Below are 24,065 nucleotides of genomic sequence, written 5' to 3'. Positions count from 1 at the left end.
CACTTTGAGATACTGTTTGAGGTTTTTTTTTTTTTTTTGAAGAGACCTATGGAGGATTGTAGGGTTATATAGTTTGGCAACGAATTCCAGTTTTTGCCAACAAAGTTGACAAACAGGGATTCACCAACAGCATTATTAGCTTTGTGGGTTTGGACCAGTAGTTTGTTGGCTGATTGTAGGAATCTCAAGCTGCTATATGGCTTAATGATATTTATAAGTGAGAGGGTATCCTCAGGGTGGTACAAAATTATGTGCGCTATTGAGAGTTGATTGAATTGAATTAAGCTGGGCAGTTCTAGCCACTCTAGTTGTTTCAGGTTCTGGCAGTGGTAGGTTCTATAAGTGGAGCCAGTGGCAAATCTGGCAATATGGTTGTAGCTATGGGACAGCTTACCTAGTTCAAATTTGTTGAAGTTTGAGAGTACCGGCGAGGCATATAAAAGAGTACAGAGTAGGTGTGACCGGGTGATTACAGTCCTAACCAGTGGAGTTAAAAATGTTTTGTTTCATTACAGTGATCCAAGCATCTTATTGATGGTCTGTATGGTTTTGTTGACCTGTAATTTAAGATTATTGTCTATGATAACCCCTAGGAACTTAATGTGTTGATCTGGGGAGATAGTGGTACCATTGTTAGACGTGACAAAGAATGAAAGTGTGGCAGATCTGCTAGTGGGGGTGAAGAGTAGAAATTTAGTTTTACTGGGGTTCAGCAGATATAACAAACTTGCTGGCTGACAGATTCAGTGAAAACTTCAACCCTCTGTCCCCTCATCAGTAAATCAAGACATCCCCAGTACCTACCTCCTTCCCCTTATAGCTATGGAACAGGTCATCACTCTTCTCTCAAAGGCAAAAAATACAGCCTCCATGGGACCTGATAACATCCCTGGCTGCATCCTACATAAACTCAGGCAGGAACTTGCAGCACCATTTGGCGCCCTTTTCAATCAATGTCTGAGTACCCGCTTTGTCCCAACTGAGTGGAGGACAGCCACTGTCATCCCTCTGCACAAAGATGGAGAGTCCACTGATCTGGGAAATTACAGACCCATCTGCCTAACTAGCTTGATCTGCAAGGCCATGGAAGGGATTATCATGGACTTCATAATAAGGACACTGGCGACCTTCATACACTTGAATCCACACAGTTTGGCTTTGTTAAGGGGAGGTCATGTCTGTTAACTTTGGTTGACTTCTTTGAGACAGTCACCAAAGCCATGTAAGAGGGGAAGGCTGTGCACACCGCCTACCTTGACCTGGCCAACGGATCTGGAGAGAAAGGTAGAAACCAGCTCCAGACTGACTGATCAGTGTGCTCTTAAGGGAAAATGTACATTGCTGTGTGTATACTTATTATCCTTCCTAATGTGCATGCCCCTCACTGGTTCTAGCGATGAGGATTTAAGCTTCTTGATTACTAGACCAGTGCACAGGTGTCACATGTGTGTGTGTGCGTGTGTCAGCTACCTGATCCACATCAAAATATTAATTGTTTGATAGTGGTGAGTTATCCACATCACATATTAATTGGTTTGTAGTAGTGTGGATAGTGAATTCCTGTAGCTTGTGTACAGTGATCTCTGAAGGTGTTTTTGTACTCTAAATCAGCCACGCAGTGAACATTCAGAGTTCAGATCACAATTGTTTTATTTCTTTTGTTAGCTTAGTCAGGGAAAGCAGGCAAGCATGTCAGCAGGGGAGTATGCTAAGCTGAGAAAGAGCCAGTTGGCTGAGATGTGCCAGACTAAAGGACTGGTGCATGGAAACCTGACTAAAGCAGATATGATTGCAGTTTTGATCACAGCTGCATCAGTGAATAGCAACCAGGATGACGATCAAATTGGCAGTGGAGTTGTACAACACTTAGAGAATGGACAGCTCAACCTTTCTGCAGAGGACTTAAAAATCCATCTGGAGCTAGAGAGACTTAAATTGGAGGCCAGGCATTTGGAAACAGAAGCAGCAGAGACATATGTCTACAGGCTGAAGAGACTGAGAAACTGCTATGCCTGGAGGCTGAGTAGAGGCAGAAGCAGCACGGAAGGGAGATGCTGACTCCTCGCAAAAGTCATGGAGGTAATGGGGAAGGGAGTAACTAGACCCCAGAAACACAGAAGGTCAGTAAATTTCTTCTACAGTTTACAGAGGGGGATAATTTTGCTAGTTTCATTCATATATTTGAAAGGGTATGTAAACAGTATGATGTTGACCGAAGCCTCTGGGTATGGTCTCTGACCCCTTTATCTATAGCAAAGCTGTAACTGCGCTGTCTAAATTATATGAGCATGAATTGTTTTGATTATACTGCTGTTAAGAATTGTTTGCTAGAATTTTTTAAGCTAACACCTGAAGCTTATAGGAAAAAGTTTCATGAGCACAGATGCAAGGCAGATGAAAGTGTGTGTGAATATATTGCTCAACTAAGCACTGATTTTCATAGGTGGGTGAGTGGATACCAGATCACCACTTTTGAAGGGTTGGCAGACCTTTTGGTGGGGGAACAAGCCCTTAGCACTTTGCCTGAGGACAGGAAGATCTGGTTAGCTGACAGATAATGTGCTACTTCAGATGAGTTGGGGAAGAAGGGAGACCTATACCAAGCAAGCAGGGAATCACTGCACAGGAAAGGGATACCCAGTGCTGCTCATGGGTCTAAAGGAACCCATGGTGGGGAGCCCAGACAGCTGCAACAGAATCTGCCAGTAGCAAGGGAAGCCACTAGCCCAGGTACACATCCAGGACCTACGGTTAAATGTTTTAAATGCAACCAGTGGGGCCATGTAGCATACAGATGTACATGGAGGCACGGTGGGAACAAAAGGTGAGAGAGTCAGTAAGTGGGAATGACAAAATGCCAAGCGTAGGTTGTCTGAAGACAACAAGGGTACCAAAATACCACAAGCGGTTATATCCTATCGTAGTGAATGGCAGAGGCCATTGCTAAGCGAGAGACAGCCTCTGACATAACCATTGTGAAGCCTGCAATGGTTACAGAGGAGCACTACTTGCCTGGGCAGTCTACTCCAGTCAGAGCTTTAGGAGAGACCCCATTCCAAATACCTTTGGCTAGATTTCAACTTGACTGGCAGGGTGGAAAAGGAAGCCAGCAAGTAGGTGTGTTTGAGGATATCCCTGCAGATGTCCTGATAGGGATTGGTTTTGATAATGCAGTACCATGTGCTCATGTAGTTACATGCAGTCAGGCTTGGAGACAAGCATGTGGGTCTGGTAGCCTGGGGGAGACCCAGACAGACTTCACACTTGCAGCCAGGACTGGTGAGGTGGCTACTTCAATGAGGGAGCTACCCTGTAGCAGTAAAACTGAAGGTGAGCCACAAATGCTTGTTGGAACTGATGGTCCCTTGGACAGAGTGACTGCAAGGACAGAGGTGAGTAGTAGTACCAAGGCTGACAGTGAAGCACAGCTGTCAGAGGATATCAGATGTCCTGTGGTAGGGGAGCTGGGAAGGGTTACAGGGAGAGAGTTGAGACAGGCTCAGTTCTCAGACCATACATTACAAGGCCTGAGAGAGGTAGCTAGTGAGGCGCCTGATTCTCAAAGGAAGGGGGATTCTTTATACTGGGACACAGGGTTAGTGAGTGGATCCCTGAGGGAGGGCTAGAGGGTGAGAGAATACAGCAGTTGGTAGTGGCTAGAGCCTACTGTCTGACCCTTCTAGCCATAGCCCATTATATTCTCTTTGCAGGTCATATGGGCATAAAATGTACAAAGGGATATATTATGCAGAACTTTTATTGGCCTGGGATTTACAGAGATGTAACAGGGTACTGCCGGATCTGTGAGCAGTGCCAAAAGGTAGGCAAGGCAGGAGACAAGGTGAAAGCTCCTTTGATGGCTTTGCCTGTGATTGAGGAGCCATTTCAGAGGGGAGCTATGGATATTGTGAGACCTCTGAGTACCCCAACTTCCACAGGGAAAAAGTATATCATAGTAGTAGTAGATTATGCTACAAGATACCCTGAGGCAGTGGTATTGTCATCCATTGAGGCTGAAAAGGTGGCAAATGCTTTGTTAGAGATTTTAAGCAGGGTAAGTTTCCCCAAAGGAAATACTGACAGACAAAGATGCCAATTTCATGTCAGACCTGATGGCTTGTCTGTGGAAGTACTGTGGGGTGAAGCACCTAAAAACAACCCCCTACCATCCCCAAACTAATGGTCTTGTTGAGAAGTTAAACTCAACACTCAAGTCCATGCTACTGGCATTTGCAGACCAGTTTAAGGAGTGGGACAAATATTTGCCCCATCTTTTTGTTTACAGAGAGATTTCCCAGTAATCTATGAGTTTTTCACCCTTTGAGTTGTTGTATGGGCATAGGGTGATGGGACCTCTGGACTTAATTCGAGATGAGTGGGAGGGGGAGTGTGAATCTCACAGGGATCTGTTGTGGCATATGTCCTAAACCTTAGGACAAGGCTCAGGGAACTCATGGGCTTGGCCCAGGGGAACCTGGCAGAAGCTGAACAGCAGAAAAAGGTCTGGTATGACAGGAATGCTTGAGCTAGGGAGTATGCTGTAGGGCAGCAGGTAATGGTTCTCATTCCTGTCAGACACAAGTAGCTGCATGCAGCTTGGGAGGGACCCTACAAAGTGGCAAGGAAGTTTAGTGATGTTAACTACATGGTAGAACTGCTTGGCAGGAGGCCGGAGCACAAATTGTACCATGTTAACATGATGAAACCTTACCATGATAGAGAGGCCCTTGTGCTGAGTATTTGCAGTACATTGCAGGAGGAATCTGAGGGAGATATTGTGATTGATCTCAGTGAAGCTTGGACTGACAGTGGAAGGGGTAGCAATATCCCAGCAGCTATCTCCTACCCAGTTTGAAAAATCTGAGCAGTGTTGCAGGAGTTTGAGGACATGTTCACTGGGAAACCAGGATGCACCCACCTGATGCAGCACCAGGTGGATGCAGGGCCCCAAAGGCCTATTAGACAGGCCCCTTATAGGGTGCCTGAGACAGTCAAACAGACTCTGAGGGAGGAGACACAGGAAATGTTGGAAATAGGGGTAATTTAGGAGTCCAACAGTCCCTGGGCCTCCCCAGTGGTACTGGTGCCAAAAAGGATGGCAGCACCAGGTTCTGTGTGGACTACAGGAAATTAAATAGTCACACAGAGTCAGATGCTTACCCCATACCTTGGACAGATGAAGCCCTAGAGCAGCTGGGTGGGGCTAAGTATCTAACCACCATTGATTTTACCAAGGATTACTGGAAGGTGCTCTTGACTCCTAGTGCTAGAGAGGTCAGCCTTTGTGACTCCTTTTGGCTTGTATGAGTTCACAAATATTTCCTTTGGGATGAAAAATGCCCCAGCGACTTTCCAGAGGCTGGTAAATCATATTCTAGCAAGAGCAGGAGGGTTTGCCCTTGCTTACCTAGATAACATTGCCAACTACAGCCATTCCTGGCAAGAGCACCTTCAGCATGTCAGGGAGGTGCTGGGCAGACAACAGAGGGCAAGGTTGACCATTAAGCCCAGCAAATGTCAGGTAGATATGGCAGAGGTCTCCTACCTGGGACAGAGTGGAGAGTGGTAAGATCAAGCCAGAACCTGCCAAAATGGAAGCCATTCAGTCATGGCCTGCACCTGCTACCAAAAAACAGGAGAGAGGGTTCTTAGGGACAGCAGGGTACTACAGAAAGTTCGTCCCCAGTTATAGTACCATAGCTGCTCCCCTCACAGACCTGACAAGGAAAGACAGGCCAGGTAAGGTAGTGTGGACCACAGCATGTGAGCAGGCATTCCAGAAGCTTAGAGAAGCTTTGAGAGGACCCCTTTGTTATCCAGTCCAGACTACAGCAAATAATTTTTTGTGCAGGTGGATGCTTCGAACCATGGGGTGAGGACTGTACTTAGCCAGATTTCTTCAGAGAAAGAAAATCCCCCACTAGTTTATCTCAGTTGTAGACTCCAACCCAGGGAGGAATGCTATGCAGCTGCAGAAAAGGAATGTCCAGCCATAGTGTGGGCACTGCGGAAACTTCAGCATTATCTGCATGTAAGAAAATTCACTATACTTACAGATCACAATCTCCTAACATGGTTACACTGAGCCAGCCAGCAAAATGCCAAGTTGCTAAGATGGAGCCTGGGGTTGCAAGCATATATGTCAGTGCAGCACTGCAGTGGGATTAGAAATGTTAACACAGAGGGTTCTCAAGACAGGAAATGGGGTAAGGTATACCCAGATAGACCTGTGTCAAGCAACATTTCTCAAGGGTCACTTGAAAAGCTAGCTTGAGTTCTCCAGGGGGGAGATGTGACACCCATGCACTGGCCCAGAAATCAAGGAGCCTCAATCCCCACCACTAGCACCAGTGAGGGTCGTGCACATTGGGAAGGATAACAAGTACACACACAATAAAATACAATTTCCCTTAAGAGCACACAGAGATCATAGTCAGTCTGGGGCTGGTTTCTCCCTCTCTCCCAGATCCACAATAAGACTCCCCACTGGCACAGCTATAGAGTGGAGTCCTTAGCCAGGGCTCTAAGCCAAGTCCACCCAGCATTCCCTTTGTCCAACCAGTGCTTCATGTCCCTGCCCAGTTAGCTGACATGCACACACATTGAGATATGATTTATATACAAACACACAGACACAGGGAAGGCTGGCACAGGTTCACTAGCTATGCCCTTTCTACCCAGCCTATAAGGTAGTAATCCACTGCCACCAGAACCTTATTTATCAGCTATTATAAGGCCCATCCCAAAGGGTGACCAATTCCACTTTGTAATATTACTGTTATCCAAACAGTAAATGTGACCAAACATTTAAGGCTATTCTAGAGTGGCTTATTACAGTATCTCTATACAGTACTGTACTGCTTCTCTGCACTGCACTTCATAGGTTCATAGGTTCATAGGTTGGTACTAGGATATCACCCCTAGGGCCTATACATGCCTAGCCATAACAATTCCCTGGGTATTTCTTCCCACACTATTTACTTCCCTGGACCCCTGTCTAGCAGGGCGACTGACATGATTCCTGGGGTGAATTTCCTTTCTCCCATCCAGTCATCAAGGTTTCTTTTGAAGAGGGCCAAAGAGGCGCTCTGCTTGACATGTATGGGCAGTCTATTCTAGAGTCTGGGGAGTCTCTGGGTCAGGAACCTATACTGACTATAAGAACCTTTACTGTACCATACCGCTTTTCTGTACTGTACAACTTCTCTACTGTATTGAACTGTACAGTACTGCTTCTCTCTATTGTACTGTACTGGCTGTACTATTTCTCTGTATTGTTCTGTACTGCTTCTCTGTACTGTACTTAATTTATTCTCTGTACTGTACTGTTTGCCTGTACTATACTGACTAATTCTCTATAGTGTACTATACTGTACTGCTTCTTTGTACAGTACTGGCTGTACTGTGCTGCTTCTCTACTGTAGTGTACTATACTATATTGCTTCTCTGCAGTGCATTGTACTATACTGAAGTGTTGAGTACTATACTGATTGCATTGCTGCTCTGTGCTGCTTCTCTGTAATGTACTGACTGCACTGCTTTTCCATACTGCACTGCAGTTCTCTATACTGTACAGTACTATATTGCTTCTCTGTTCTGTATTGTACTGTACAGCATCTGTACTGTATTGTACTGTACTGGCTGTACTCCTTCACTGTACTGTACTGCTTCTTTGTACAGTAGTGTAGTGTATTGTACTGCTTGTCTGCACTGTACTGTACTGACTAATGCTTCTCTATACTATACTGTACTATACTGCACTGCTCTGCAATATACTATACTGTTTCTTTGTACTGCACTGTGATGATGCTCTGTTCTGTACTGTACTGATTCAATGTACGCTCAGTACTGGCTGTACTGTTTCTTTGTACTGTACTGTACTATACTGCTTTCAATTGACTGTATTGCTTCTCTGCACTGTACTGCTTCTCTGTACTGTACTGCTTCTCTGTAGTTTCCTGTATAGTTTCTCTGTACAGTACTGACTGTACAGCTTCTCTGTACTGTACTGGCTCTACTGCTCTTTACTTCAGTTTACTGTACAATACTGTTTCACTGTACTGTACTGACTGAACAGTTTCTCTGTACTGTACTGCTTCTCTGTTCTTTACTGTACCATACTGTTTCTTTGTACTATACTGTACTGCTTCTCTGTACTGTACTATACTGTACTGCTTCTCTGTATTGTTCTGTTATGCACTAGTTGCACCGCTTCTCTGTACTAACTGTAATACTCCTATGTACTATACTGTACTGCTTCTCTGTAATGTACTGTAATGCATTTTTGTACTGTACTGGATGATTCTATGTACTATACTGCTTCTCTGCATTATTCTGTGCTGTACTATATTGATTCTCTACTGTACTGACTGCACTGCTTCATTGTAATACACTGTACAGCTTCTCTGTACTGACTGTACTGCTTCATCTATACTATACTAGCTGCACTGTTTCTCTTTACTACATTGTATTGCTTCTCTGTACTGACTGCATAGCTTCTCCATAATCTACTGGCTATATTGCTTTTCTGTACAGTACTGTACTGCTTCTCTGCACTGCAGATTACTCTACTGTACTGCTTCTCTGTACTGTACTCCTCTGTACTGTACAGTACTGCACTGCATCTCTTCTGTATTGTAGTGTACTGGATGTACTGCTTCACTGCACTGTATTTAACTGATTCTCTGTACTGTACTGTATTGTACTGCTTGCCTCCACTGTACTGACTATGTTTCTGTATACTATACTGTACTGCTTCTCTGTACTGTACTGCCTCTACTGTAGTGTACTGTACTGCTTCTCTTTACTGTAGTACTATGCTGCTTTTCTCCAGTGTATTGTAGTATACTGAAGTATAGAGTACTGTACTGACTGTATTGCTTCTCTGAACTGCACTGTACTGCTTCTCTGTACTGTACTGACTGCACTGCTTTTCTCTATTATACTGTACTCCTCTGTACTGTACAGTACTTTGCTGCTTCTCTACATGGCGTCTCTGTAATGTATTGCACTGTACTGCTTCACTGCATTGAAATGTAATGTACTGCTTATCTGCACTGCACGGACTGTAATGCTTCTCTGTTCTATATTGTACTGCTTCTCTGTAATGTACTTCCTTCTCCTTTGTACTGCACTGTGATGATTCTTTGTACTATATTGTACTGTACTGATTCACTATAATGTTCTGCAATGGCTGTACTGTTTTTTTATACTGTACTGCCTCAGTGTACTCTACTGTATTGCTTCTCTGCACTGTATTGTACTGACCATATTGCTTCTCTGCACTCTACAGTACTTCTCTGTACTGTACTTACTGTACTACTTCTATGTACTGTACTGACTGTTCTGTACTGCCTCTTTGTACTGAACATACTGTACTGTTTCTCTATACACTACTGTGCAGTACTGCTTCCCTGCACAGTACTTTACTGTATTGCTTCACTGCTGTATACAGTACTGTACTGGCTATAATGCTTTTCTGTACTGAACTGCACTGTTTGTATTGTACTGGCTATACTGCTTCTCTGTGCTGTACTGTACTGACTGTTCTGTACTGTCTCTTTGTACTGAACTGACTGATGTTTCCCTGTACGGTACTGCACAGTATTGCTTCTCTCCACTGTACTGCTTCCCTGTTCTGTACAGTACTGTACAGCTTCTCTGCTCTGTACATTACTGTACTACACTGTTTCTCTTACTTTACTGAACTGGCTGTACTGTACTACTATTCACTGTACTGTGCTATACTGAACTGACTATACTGCTTTTCCCTACTGCACTAAACTGTACTGTACTGCTTCCCTGTTTTGTACTACCTGTACTGCTTCTTTACACTGCACTGTTCTGTTTCTCTATACTGTAGTAACTGTACTGCTTCTCTGCACAGTACTGTACTGCTTTTCTGTAATACAGTCTACAACTTGTATGTACTGTACTGCTTCTGTACAGTACTGACCATACTGCTTCTCTGTACAGTACTGACTGTACTGCTTCTCTGTACAGTACTGTATTATACAGCTTCTCTGTGCTGTCCAGACTGTATTATACAGCTTCTCTGTGCTGTCCAGACTGTACAGCTTCTCTGTGCTGTCCAGTCTGTACAGCTTCTCTGTGCTGTCCAGGCTGTACTGCTTCTCTGTGCTGTTCTGGCTGTACTGCTTCTCTGCACTGTACTGGCTGTACTGCTTCTCTGCACTGCACTTTACTGTACCATACTGCTCTCTACTGTGCTGAACTGTACAGTATTGCTTCTCTTTATTGTATTGTGCTGGCTGTACCATTTCTCTGTACTGTTCTGTACTGTAATGCTTCTCTATACTGTATTGTACTATACTTTTCTGCATTGTGCAGTACTGCTGTGCACTGTACTATACATCTGTACAGTACTGTGCTGCTTCTCTGCCCTGCACTTCACTATACTTTTACTGTTTTTTCTCTGGACTATACAGTACTGTACAAAATCTCTACTCCACTGCACTCTACTGCTTCTCTGTACTGTACTGCTTCTCTGTACTACACTGTACAGCTCTACTGTACTGACTGTACAGCTATGCACAGTACTGTACTCTGCTTCTCTGTACTGCATTTTACTGTACTTTAGTGCTTTTCTCTACTGTACTGTACTTCTCTATACTGTACAGTACTGTACTTCTCTGTACTGTACAGCTTCTCTGTAGTGTACTGTTCTGGCTGCACTGCTTCTCTGCACTGCAGTTTACTCTACTGTACTGCTTCTCTGTACTGTACTGCTTCTCTGTACTGTACATATCTGTACTGTACAGTACTGCACTACATCTAAGCTGTATTGTAGTGTACTGGATGTACTGTGTCTCTGTACTGTACTTAACTGCTTCTCTGTACTGTATTGTACTGCTTTTCTGCACTGTCCTGACTGTAATGCTCCTCTATACTATATTGTACTATACTTACTGCTTTTCTGTAATGTACTGTACTATGTTGTACTGTACTGTGATAATTGTACTGTACTGCACTGTACTATACTGCTTCTTTGCTGTACTGTACTGCTTCTGCATACTGTACTATACTGCTTCTCTGTAATATACTGTACAATGTCTCTGTGCTGTACTGACTGTACTGATTCTCTGTACTGCACTATACACTGCTTCTCTGCACTTCCCTGTACCAAACTGCTCTCTTACAGTACTGGACTTTCCTGCATCTCCCTATTGTACTCTTTCTTCTCTGCACTATACAGTATTGTAATGCTTCTCTGTACTGTACTCTACTGTACTCCTTTGCACTGTACTGCTTCTCTGTACTGTACTGACTGTACTGGCTATACTGCTTCTCTATACACATTTGTAATGGTCTGCTTCTCTGCACTGCACTTTACTGTACTGTACTGCTTCTCTACACTGTACTGTACTACATCTCTACTGTACTGTACTTCTCTGTGCTGTACAGTACTGTACTGCTTCCCTGTACTATACTGACTGTACTGCTTTTCTGTAGTACACTGTACAGCTTCTTTGTACCGTATTGACTGTACAGCTTCTCTACACTGTAATTTACTGTACATTACTGCTTCTCTGTACTGTATTGTACTTTACCTCATCTCTGTACTGTATTGTACAGTACTGGCTGTACTGCTTCTCTGTACTGTACTGTATTTTAAGGCTTGCCTGCATTGTACTGTACTGACTGTAATGCTTCCCTATACTGTACTGTACTATACTGTACTTCTCTGTACTGTACTGGCTGTACTGTACTGCTTCTTTCTACTGTAGTGAAGTGTACTGCTTCTCTTCCCTGAATTGTACTGTACTGCTTCTCTGAAGTGCACTGTACTTTACTGAACTGTAGAGTACTGTAATGACTATATTGCTTCCCTGTACTGCACTGTAGAGCTTCTCTGCATTACACTGTAGTGCTCTGTATTGTACTGACTGCACTGCTTTGCCCTACTGTACTTCTCTGTACTGTACAGTACTGTACTGCTTCTTTGTTCCGCATTGTATTATATGTCTCTGTGCTGGCTATACTGGTTCTCTGAACTGTACTGTACTTAACTGTTTCTCTGTACCTACTGTGTTGTACAGCTTGTCCGCATGATATTGTACTAATGCATCTATACTATACTGTATTACTGCACTGTACTGTTCTGTACTGAATTTACTGTTTCTTTGTACTGTACTGTACTATACTGTGTTTCTGTATTGTACACTATTGTTCTGTGTACTGTACTGTGCTTCTCAGCGTACTGTACTGTATTGCCTCTCACTGCACTGAACTATATTGCTTCTTTGCATTGTAGTGTACTGCTTCTCTGTACTGCACTGTACAGCTTCTCTGTACTGATCTTACTGTAGTGCTTCTCTGTACAGTACTGTACTGTTTCTGTCTACTGTACATTTCTGGTCTGTACAGTACTACACTGCTTCTGTCTACTGTACTTCTCTGTACTGTACAGTACTGCTCCTCTGTACTGTATGCTACTGCTTCTCTGTACTGTACCTCCTCTACAATGTACTGTACTATACTGCACTGCTACTCTGTACTGTACTAGCTGTACTGCATCTTAGTACTGTACTGGTTCTCTGAAATATACTGACTGTACTGTTCTCTCTACTGTACTGACTGTTCTGTAATGCCTCTGTACTGAACTTACTGTACTATTTCTCTGTACAGTACTGTACAGTACTACTTCTCTGCACAGTACTTTACTTACTGCTACTCTGTTCTGTACAGTGCTCTTCTGTACTGTACTGGCTGTACAGCTTCTGTACTGTACTGCATCTCTGTTCTGTACTGCTCTGGCTATACTGCTTCTCTGTACTGTACTGACTCTTTCTACTGAACTGAATCTGCTGTTTCTCTGTACAGTGCTGCACAGTATTGCTTCTCTGAACTGTACTGTGCTACACTGCTTCTCTGTAACTTTATTGTACTGGCTGTACTGTACTTCATCTATTCACTGTACTGTATTAGTTCTCTGTACTGTACTGGACTGCAATGCTTCTTTCCTATACGGAACTCACTGTACTGTTTCTCTCTACTGTACTAAACTGTATTGTGCTGCTTCCCTGTATTGTACTATACTGGTTGTAATGTTTCTTTGTACTGTACTGTTTCTCTGTACTATACTGGTTGTACAACTCTGCACTACTGTACAGCATCTCTGTACTGTACTGACTGTACAGCTTTTGTACTGCATTGGTTGCACTGTTCTGTACAGTACTGTACTGCTCTGCCCTTGTGTACTGTACTGCTTCTCTCTACTGTACTTCTCTGTACTGTACAGCTTCTCCTCTGTACTGTACTGCTCTGCATTGAATTTACTTAACTGCTTCTCTGTACTGTAGTATATTGTGCTGCTTGTCTGCACTGTACTATTCTAACTGTAATGCTTCTCTACTAGGGTAGTATACTGTACTGCTTCTCTAATGTACTGTTCTGTACTGCTTCTTTGCACTGTATAATTCCCTGTACTATTCTGTACTAAACTGCTTCTCTGTACTGTACTGACTGTATTGTTTCTCTGTAATGTACTGTCCTGTACCATACTGCTTCTCTGTTCTTTACTGTACCATACTATTCCTCTGTACTGCACTGCTTCTCTATAATGTGCTCTACTGCTTCTCTGCAGTACTGTACTAGCTGTACTGCTCTATACTGTACTGCTTCTCTGAAGTGTACTGACTATACTGCTCCTTTGTACTGTACTGACTGTTCTGTACTGCTTTATACTGAACTTACTGTACTGTTTCTCTGTACAATACTGTTTTGTACTGTTCTGGCTGTACTGCTCTGTACTGTACTGCTTCACTCTTCTGTACTGCATTGGATATATTGCTTCTCTGTACTATACTGGCTGTTCTGTACTAGTTCTTTGTACTGAACTAACTGTGCTCTTTCTCGGTACTGTACGATATGGTACTGTATTGCTACTGTGCTTCTCTGTTCTGTACTGTATTGATTCTCTGTAGTGCACTGTACTGTTTCTCCGCACTGTACTGTATTATACTTGACTGTACTGTTTCTCTACTGTACTAAACTGTACTGTGCTGCTTCCCTGTATTGTACTGTACTTTCTGTACTTTATTTTTGTACTTTTCTGTACTCTACTTCATCTCTGTACTGTACTCTACTATACTGCTTCTCTGTATTGTACTATGGTGCTTTGGTGCACTGTATTGCTTCTCTGTACTATACTGATTGTACTGCCTCTGCACTGTACTGTACTGCTTCTCTGTAATACCCTATACAGCTTCTATGAACTCTGTACTGTTTCTCTGTATCTGTATTATACTTCTCTGCACTACACTTCAGTATACCATACTGCTTCTCTGTACTATACTTCTCTAGACTGAGCAGTACTGTATTGCTTTTCTGTAATCTACTGTACTGCTTCTCTAAACTATACTGGCTGTGCTGCTTCTTTGCACTACACTACACTATACAGCTTCTCTGCTGTCCAGACTGTACAGCCTTTCTGTACTGTACTGGCTGTACTGCTTCTCTGTACAGTACTGTACTGCTTCTTTGTACTGTACTGCTTCTCTACTGCACTGAACTGTATAGTGTTGCCTCTCTGTGTTATACTGTACTCTACTAGCTGTACTCTTTCTTTGTATTGTACTGTAGTGATTTGCTTCTCGGTACTGTACTACTGCTCTGTGCTGTGCTATACTGCTTCTATGTAATGTACTGTACTGCTTCTGTGTAGTGTACTGTACTGGCTTTACTGCACTGTAAAGTACTGTACTGCTTCTCTGCTCTGCATATTACTGCACCATGTTGCTCATCTGCACTGTACTGACTGTACAGCTTAACTTTACACTAGTATACTATACTGCTTCTCTGCACTGCATTTCACTATACTGTAATGCTTCTCTTATGATACTACTCTCTACTGTACTAGCTGCACTGCTTCTTTGTACTGTACTGACTATTCTGCACTGTCTCTTTGTACTGAACTGACTGCACTGTCTCTGTACAGCACTTTCTCTGAACTGCACTATACTGCAGTGCTTCCCTGTACTGCCTGACTGTACTGCTTCTCTGTTCCATACAGTACTCCTTCTCTGTAGTGTATTGCACTTCCCTATACTGCACTGTGTGGCTTCTCTGTACTGTACTGTACCATACTGAACTGAATGTGCTGCTTCACTGTACTGTATTTATGCTCTGTGTTGTACTGTACTGGCTGTACTCTTTGTATTCTACTGTACTGTACTGAATTGCTTCTCTGTACTGTAGTATACTGCTTCACTATACTGCTTCTCTGTACTACACTGTACAGCTTCTCTATACTGCACTGACTGTACCGCTTCTCTGTAAAGTATTCTATACACTGCTTCTCTGCACTGCACTTCATTACAGTAATGCTTCTCTGTACTGCACTGCTCTTTACTGCACTGTATTTCTCTGGACTGTACAGTACTGTACTGCTTCTCTACTGTACTGCATGTACTGCTTCTCTGCACTGCACTTTACCGTGCTGCTTTTCTGTACTGTACTGCTTCTGTCTACTGTACTGTACAGTGCTTACAGCTTCTCTGTACTATACTGTACTGTACTGGGTGTACTGCTCTCCACTGTACTGTACTTAACTGCTTCTCAGTACTGTACTGTACTGTAGTGTACTGCTGGTCTTCAGTATACCATACTGACTGAAATGCTTGTCTATACTATAGTGTACTATACTGCAGCTCTGTAATGTACTATACTGCTTTGTACTGTATTGTGATGATTCTCTGTACTGTATTTGTTTGATTCTCTGTACTATACTGTACTTGCTGTACTGCTTCTCTCTACTGTACTGCTTCACTGCACTGTACTGACTGTATTGCTTTGTTCTATTGTTCTGTACACTACTGCTTCTCAGTTCTGTACTGTACATTATTGTTTCTCTGTACTGCACTATACTGTACTGTTTCTCTGTAATGTACTGTACTGCTTCTCTGTACTATACTGATTCTATGTACTGTACCAGCTGTACTGCTTCTGTACTGCACTCTACTGCTTCTCTGATGTCTACTGACTCTACTGCTTTTCTGTATTGCACTGACTGTACTGCTTCTCTGTACTACACTGTACAACCTTTCTGTACTGTACTGGCTGTCTGTACTGTGCCATGCTGTTCTGCTTCTCTGTACTGAACTCTACTGTATTGCTTCTCTGCATTGTACTGTACTGCATATGTACTGTAATGTGCTGCTTCTGCATACTGTACTGTATTGCTTCTCTGTACTGTACTGTACAACTGTTTTCTCTGCACTGTACTGCTTATCTGTACTACATTGTACAGCTTCTCTGCACTGTACTGATTATTTTTACTGTACTGTACTGTACTTCTTGGTGCTGTACTGACTGTATTGCTTCTCTGTACTGTACTGAATTGTACTGCTTCTATATACTGTACTGTTTTTGCTTCTCTGTACTATACTGGCTGTACTGCTTACCTGTAGTATACTGTACAGCTTCTGTGTACAGTACTGTACCATACTGCTTCACTGCACTGTACTGTACAGCCTCTCTCTACTGTACTTCTCTGTACTGTATAGCTTCACTGTACTGTACTGTATTGCATACTTGTCTGCACTGTACTATACTGACTAATGCTTCTCTATACTATACTATACTGTACTGCCCTGCACTGTACTGTACTAGCTGTACTGTACTGCTTCTATGTACTGTACTGCTGGCTACTGTATTATACTGCTTCTCTGTATTGTACTGTACTGCTGTGTTCTGTACTGTGCTGTGTTTGTGTTCTGTATGGCATCTCTATATTATACTGTACAGCTTCTCTGTACTTTACTGTACTGGCTGTACTGCTTCTATGCAATTTACTGTACTCGCTCTCTGTACTGTACTGCTTCTCTTTATGTTACTGCCTCACTGTACTATACCTAACTGTACCACTTCTCTGTACTATAATGAACTGTACTGTATTGCTTCTCTGTATTGTACTCTACTGGTTGTACTGTTTCTTGGTATTCTACTGTACTGCACTGAATTGCTTCCCTGCACTGCACTGTACTATACTGCTTCTCTGTAATGTACTGTTTCTGTGGAAGGTACTGTGTGCATTAATTCGATACTGTACTGACTATTGCTTCTCAGTACTGTACTGACTGCATTGCTTCTCTGCACTGTACTGATTCTCTGTACTACACTGTACAGCTTCTCTGTAGAGTACTATTCTATACATTGCTCTGCACTGCACTTCATTATACCATACTGCTTCTCTGTACTGTATTGTCTTCTCTGTACTGTATTGCTTTATTCATCTGTATTCTACTTTTTCGCTGGACTGTACAGTACTGTACTGCTTCTCTGTACTATACTGGCTGTACTGCTTCTCTGTACTTCACTGTACAGCTTCTCTGTACTGTACTGACTATACAGCTTCTCTGATCTCTGTACTGCTTTTCTGTACTGTACTGACTGTATTGCTTCTTTATTCTGTATTGTTTCTCTGTACTACACTGTACAGCTTTGCAGTACTGTAGTGGTTGTACTGTACTGTTTCTATGCACTGTACAGCTTCTGATTACTGTAATGTACTGCTTTTCTTCATTGTACTGTACTATACTGAACTGACTGTACTGCTGCTCTGTACTGAAGTATACTGTATTGCTTCTCTGTATTATACTTTACTACTTCTGTCTATTGTAATGTGTTGCTTCTGTGTACTGTACTGTATTGTGTCTGTACTACACTGTACAGCTTCTCTGTACTGTACTGTTTCTTTGTACTGTACTATACTGCTACTTTGTACTGTACTACACTGTAGTGCTTTTTGGTACTGTACTGACTGTGTTGCTTCTCTGTACTATACTGGTTGTACTGCTTTCCTGTAGTACACTGTACAGCTTTTTCTGTATAGCGCTATACTGTTTCTCTGCACTGCACATTACTGTAGTGTACTGCTTCTATGTACTGTACTGCTTCTCTTTTATGTACTGTACAGTACTGTACTTGTCTGTACTACATTGGCTGTACTGCTTTTCTGCACAGTACTTAACTGCTTTTCTGTACTGTACTGTATTACACTGCTTGTCTGCACAGTAATTTAGTGGCTAATGCTTCTCTGTACTGTACTATACTATATAGTTTCTCTATACTCTGCTGTACTGTACTGATTCTCTGTACTGTACTGGTTGTACTGCTTACCTGTACTGTACTGCTTCTCTCTTCTGTACGGTATTGGCTATACTGCTTCATTGTAGTGTACTGTACTGCTGCACTGTACTGTACTACTTCCCTGTACTGTACTGACTGCACTGCTTCTCTGTACTGTTCTGTACTACACCATACTGTTTTTCAGTACTGCACTATACTCTACTGCTTCTCTAATGTACTGTACTAACTGTTCTGTACTGCCTCTGTACTGAACTGACTGTACTGTTTCTCTGTAAGGAGCTAAACAGTGCTGTTTTTCTGCACCTTACTGTACTGCTTCTCTGTAGTGTACTCTACTGCTTCTCTGTACTGTACTGCTTCTCTGTAGTGAACTCTATTGCTTCTCTGTACTGTGCTGGGTGTACTGTGCTATTTCTATCCACTGTACTCATTCTCTGTACTGTAGTGTACTGTACTGCTTCTCTTTACTGTACTGCTTCTCTGTATTGTACTGTACTACATTCATGTACTGTACTTTCTTGCATCTTACTATTGTACTATATTGCTACTCTGTACTTACTAAATTTATTCCTTCTCTGTACTGTACTGCTGTGCACTGTAGTATAATGAACTACACTGCTTCCCTGCTGTACTATACTGTATTGCTTCTTTATTGTAGTGTACTGCTCTATTTCTTTGTACTGTACTGCTTCTATGTACTCTACTGTACTATACTGCTTCTCTGTATTGTACTGCACTACTTGTGTATTGTACTGCTTCTCTGCACTGTAATGTACTTTTGTGTATTACACTGTACAGCTCTATGCTGTACTGACTGTACTGTTTCTCTGTACAGTACTGTGCTATACCTCTTCTCTGCACTACACCGTACTGTTTCTCTGCACTGTACTGTTTCTCCCCACTGTACTGTACTTCACTGGACTGTACAGTACTGTACTATACTGCTTCTCTCTACTGTACTGTATTGCTTCTCTGTACTATATTGGGTGTACTGATTCTTTGTACTACACTGTACAGGTTCTCTGTACTGCATTGGCTGTACTGCTTCTCTCCACTACACTTTACTGTACCATACTGCTTTTCTGTACTGTACTGCTTCTCTATTGTGCGGTACTTCTCTGTACTATACAGTACTGTACTGCTTCTCTGTACTGTACTGCCTGTAGTGCTTAGTTCTTCTCTGCACTGTAATGTACTTAACTGCTTCTCTGCACTGTACTGTATTGCACTACTTGTCTGCACTGAACTGTACTGACTAACGGTTCTTTATACTATATTCTACAATACTGCACTGCTCTGTAATGTAATGTACTGTGATGATTCTGGGTACTGTACTGCTTCTTTCCTGTAGTGTACTGGCTATACAACCTCTCTATACTGTACTGCTTTGCTCTACTGTACTATTCTCTTCACTGTAGCATACTTTACTGACTGTAATGTTTTGTACAGTTCTGTACTGCTTCTGTGCCCTGTACCATACTATACTGTTTCTCTGCACTGTACTATACTGTACTGCTCTGTAATGTACTGATGTTCTGCTTCTCTGTACTGTTCAGACTGTTCTGTACTGCCTCTTTGTACTAACCTCACTGTACAGTTTGTACGGTACTGTACAGTACTGCTTTTCTGCATTGTACTGTACTGCTCTGCTTCCCTGTACTGCCTGGCTATACTGTTTCTCTGTACTGTACTATAGTGCACTTCTATGTAGTGAACTGGCTATACTGTACTGCTTGTATCCACTGTACTTCTTCTCTGTATTGTATTGCACTCACTGTTTCTTTCTACTGTACTGCCTCTCTGTAATGTACTATATTGCTTCTGTGTTCTGTACCATATGGCTTCTCTGTACTATATTGTGCATATTATTTATACTTTACTGTACTGGCTGCACTGTACTGCTTCTTTGCATTGTACTATACTTGTTCTCTGTACCATATTGCTTCTCTGCACTGTACTGTACTATACTTAACTGTACTGCTTCTCTGTGCTGTACCAAACTTTATTGCTTCTCTGTATTGTACTGTACTGGCTTTACTGTTTCTTTGCATTCTACTGAACTGCTCTGAATTGCTTCTCTGTACTGTACTATACTGCTTTTCTGTATTGTGCTGTACTGTGTCTGTGTAAGGTACTGTGCTGCTTCTGCATAGTGTACTGTACTGCATTGATTCTCTGTACTGTACTGATTATATGGCTTCGCTGCACTGTCCTGCTTGTCTGTGCTACACTGTACAGCTTCTCTGCACAGTACTGTTCTATACACTGCTTCTCTGCACTGCACTTCACTATATTGTACTGCTTCTCTGTACGGTACTGTACTGCATTGCTTCTCTACTCTATTTCTTCTCTGGACTGTACAGTACTGTACTGCTTCTCTGTACTGTACAGTACTGCTTTGTACTATACTGGCTGTATTGCTTCTCTGTACTACACTGTATGGCTTTGCTGTACTGTACTGACTGTACATATTGTTTTGTACAGAACTGTACTGCTTCTCTGCACTGCACTTTACTGCATTGTACTGATTCTCTATTGTACTTCTCTGTACTATACAGTAATGCATTGGCTGTACTGCTTCTCGGTACTGTACTGTACCATACTGCTCTGTACTGTACTCGACCATACTGCTCTGTACTATACTAGCTGCACTGCTTCTCTGTAGTGTACTGTGTTGCTTCTCTGTACTCTACTGCTTTGATCTCTGACTGTACTGCTCTGTACTGCACTGGCTGAACTGTACTGCTGTGTGCTATACTGTACTGGTTCTCTGCACTATGCCATACTGTACTGCTTCTGGTTACTGTACTGCACTGTACTGCTTCGCTTTACCATACTTAATTACTGTACTTCTCTGTACTGAACTCTACTGTATTGCTTCTCTGTATTGTAATGTACTGCTTGTGTACTTAATGTGCTGCTTCTGCGAACTGTATTGCTTCTCTTACTGTACTAACTCCATTGCTTCTCTGCAGTGTACTGTACCTTTTGTCTGTACTACACTGCATTGCTTCTCTGCACTGTACTGTGTCTTTGCACTGTACTATACTGTACTACTACTTCTTGGTACTGTACTGACTGTATTGCTTTTCTGTAGTGTACTGTGTTGCTTCTCTGTATGATACTGTACCGACTATGGTACTTCTGTTGTACTGACTATACTACTCTGTACTGTACTGCTTCTCAGTACTACACTGACGGAAATGCTTCTCTATAATGTACTGTACAGCTTCTCTGTACTATATTGTACTGCTGTACTGTAGTATATTGTACTATACTGCTTCTCTCCAGTGTACTGTTTCACTGTACTGTAATGCTTCTCTGCCTTACTATAGTACTTTTGTACTGCACTGTACCATACTGTTTTTCTTACTGCACTATACTGTGCTGCTTGTCTGTACTGGACTGCTTCTGTGTACTGCACCATTGAGTCTGTACTGTTTCTCTGTACTCTGCTGACCATACTGCTCTTCTGTTCTGTACTGTTTTGCACTACTCTGTACTGTACTGACTGCTTCTCTGCGCTGTACTGAAATGTACAGTAATGCTTAACTGTATTGTACTGCACTGCTTCTCTGCACTGTTCTGTACTGTACTGTACTGTAGTGCTTCTCTGTACTGCACTGCTCTGTAGTATATTGTACTGTCTGTACTACACTACTTCTATGCACTGTACTGTACTGATTCGCTGTACTGCACTGCCTGTCTACATTCTACTGTACTGACTGTTCTGGTTTTCTCTACTTTACTAATCTGTACTGCTTCCCTGTACTGTGCCGATTTTCTGTTTGTACTGTACTGCTTCTGAGTATTGTATTGTACTGGCTCTACCACTCCTTTGTACTGTACTGTGCTGGTTCTCTGTATTGTACTGTACTGCTTCTCTGTAGTGTACTCACTGTACTGCATTTCTGTACTTTATTATACTGCACTGCTTCTCTGATGTACTGTTCTGCTTCTCTGTGTTGCACTGTACTGCCTCCTACACTGTATTGATTCTGTGTAGTGTACTGACTGTACTGTCTATTGCTTCTCTGCACTCTACTGGCTATACTGCTGCTCTGTACTGTACTACAATATACTGTACTCACTGTATTGCTTCTCTGTACTGTACTATACTATATTGTACTCACTGTATTGCTTCTCTGTAGTGTAATGTACTAGTACTGCATCTCTGTACCATACTGGCTATATAGTTTCTTTGTACTGTAGTGTGCTGGTTCTCTGTACTGTGCTATACTGTAGTGGCTCTACTATATTGTACCGCTTTGCACTGTACTGTAATCTACTGCTTCTCTGTATTTTACTGCACTATTTCTCTCTACCATGCTGTACTATACTGCTGCCCTGTAATGTACTGACTGTACTTCTCTGTACTGTACTGCTTCTCTGTTGTGTACTGGTTGTACAGCTTCTCTCTGGTGTGCTATACTGTGCTGCTTCTCTGTACTGTCCTGACACTGCTTCTCTGTATTGTACTGCACTGCTTCTCTGTACTGTTCTGTATAGTACTGTACCATATTGCTCTAAACTGTATTGTACTGGCTGTACTGTACTGCTTCTCTGTGCTGTACTAAAGTGCACTGCTTCTCTGTACTGTACTTCTCTGTATTGTACTGTAGTGCTTCTGAGGCTCTACTGCTTCGTTGCACTCTTCTGCTTCTCTGTACTGAACTGCAATGGCTTTACTGCTTTGCAGAGTACTGTACTATACTGCTTTTCTGCACTGTTTACTGTACTGCTCTGTATTGCAGTTGCTGTACTGCTTCTCTGTACTGTACTGGCTCTACTGTTTCATTCTATTGTAGTATACTGTATTCTTCGTACTGTACTCTGTACTGTACTGCTTCTCTTGCTGTACTGTACTGACTGTACTGATTTTCTGTACAAATTGTACTCCTTCCATGTATTGTACTTTACTGCTTCTCTGTACTGTAATGTAGTATACTGCTTCTTTGTACTGTACAGATAGTACTGTTTCTCTATTGTACTGCACTGACTGTATTGCTTCTCGGTACTGCAGTGACTATTCCGTATCTGTACTCTACTGGCAGTTCTGCTCATCTGTACTGTACTGCTTCTCTGTACTATATTGTACTAATTGTACTGCCTCAATGTAGCTTACTAAATTGCATTGTACTACTCTGCACTGTACTGCTACACTGTACTGTAATGTTTCTCTGCCCTGTACTGTACTGACTATACTGCAACTCTTTAGTGGACTGCTTCTCTGTACTGTACTCTTCTATCAGTACTGCTTCTCTGTACTGTGCTGACAGTACTGCACTTCTGCTCTGTACTGTACTGATTTTTGTACTACTTTGCACTGTACTGACTACTGCTTCTCTGCACTACACTTTATAGTACAAAGCAGTACTGTACAATAATGTACTGTATCTCTGTACTGTACAGTACTGTACTGACTACTGCTTCTCTGCACTACATTTTACAGTACAAAGCAGTATGGCACAGTAATGTACTGCTTCTCTGTACTGTACAGTACTGGCTGTACTGCTTCTCTGCACTGTACGGTACTTAACTGTTTCTGGGTACTGTACTGACTAATGCTTCTCTATATACTGTACTATACTATACTGCTCTGTAATGTACTGTACTGCTCTGTACTGTACTGTGATAATTCTCTGTACTGCTTCTCTCTACTCTGCTGTACTGCTTCACTCTTCTGTACTCTACTGGCTATACTGCTTCTCATCACTGTACTGTACTGTACTGACTGTACTGCTCTGTATTGTTCTGTATTGTACTGCTTCTCTGTTCTGTACCATACTGTTTCCCTGTACTGTACTATATTGTACTGTTTCTCTGTACTGTACTATACTGTACTGCTTCTCTGTACTGCACAGTACTAGCTGTACTGATTCTCTGATGTACCCTACTGCTTTTCTGTACTATACTGCTTCTTTAATCTCTGACTGTACTGCTTCTGTGTACTG

The sequence above is a fragment of the Protopterus annectens genome, chromosome 8.part0 (assembly GCF_019279795.1).
Source record: "Protopterus annectens isolate FY-2018-M chromosome 8.part0, PAN1.0, whole genome shotgun sequence".
Lineage (NCBI taxonomy): Eukaryota > Metazoa > Chordata > Ceratodontiformes > Protopteridae > Protopterus > Protopterus annectens.
Note: the sequence above shows the minus strand (reverse complement) of the source record.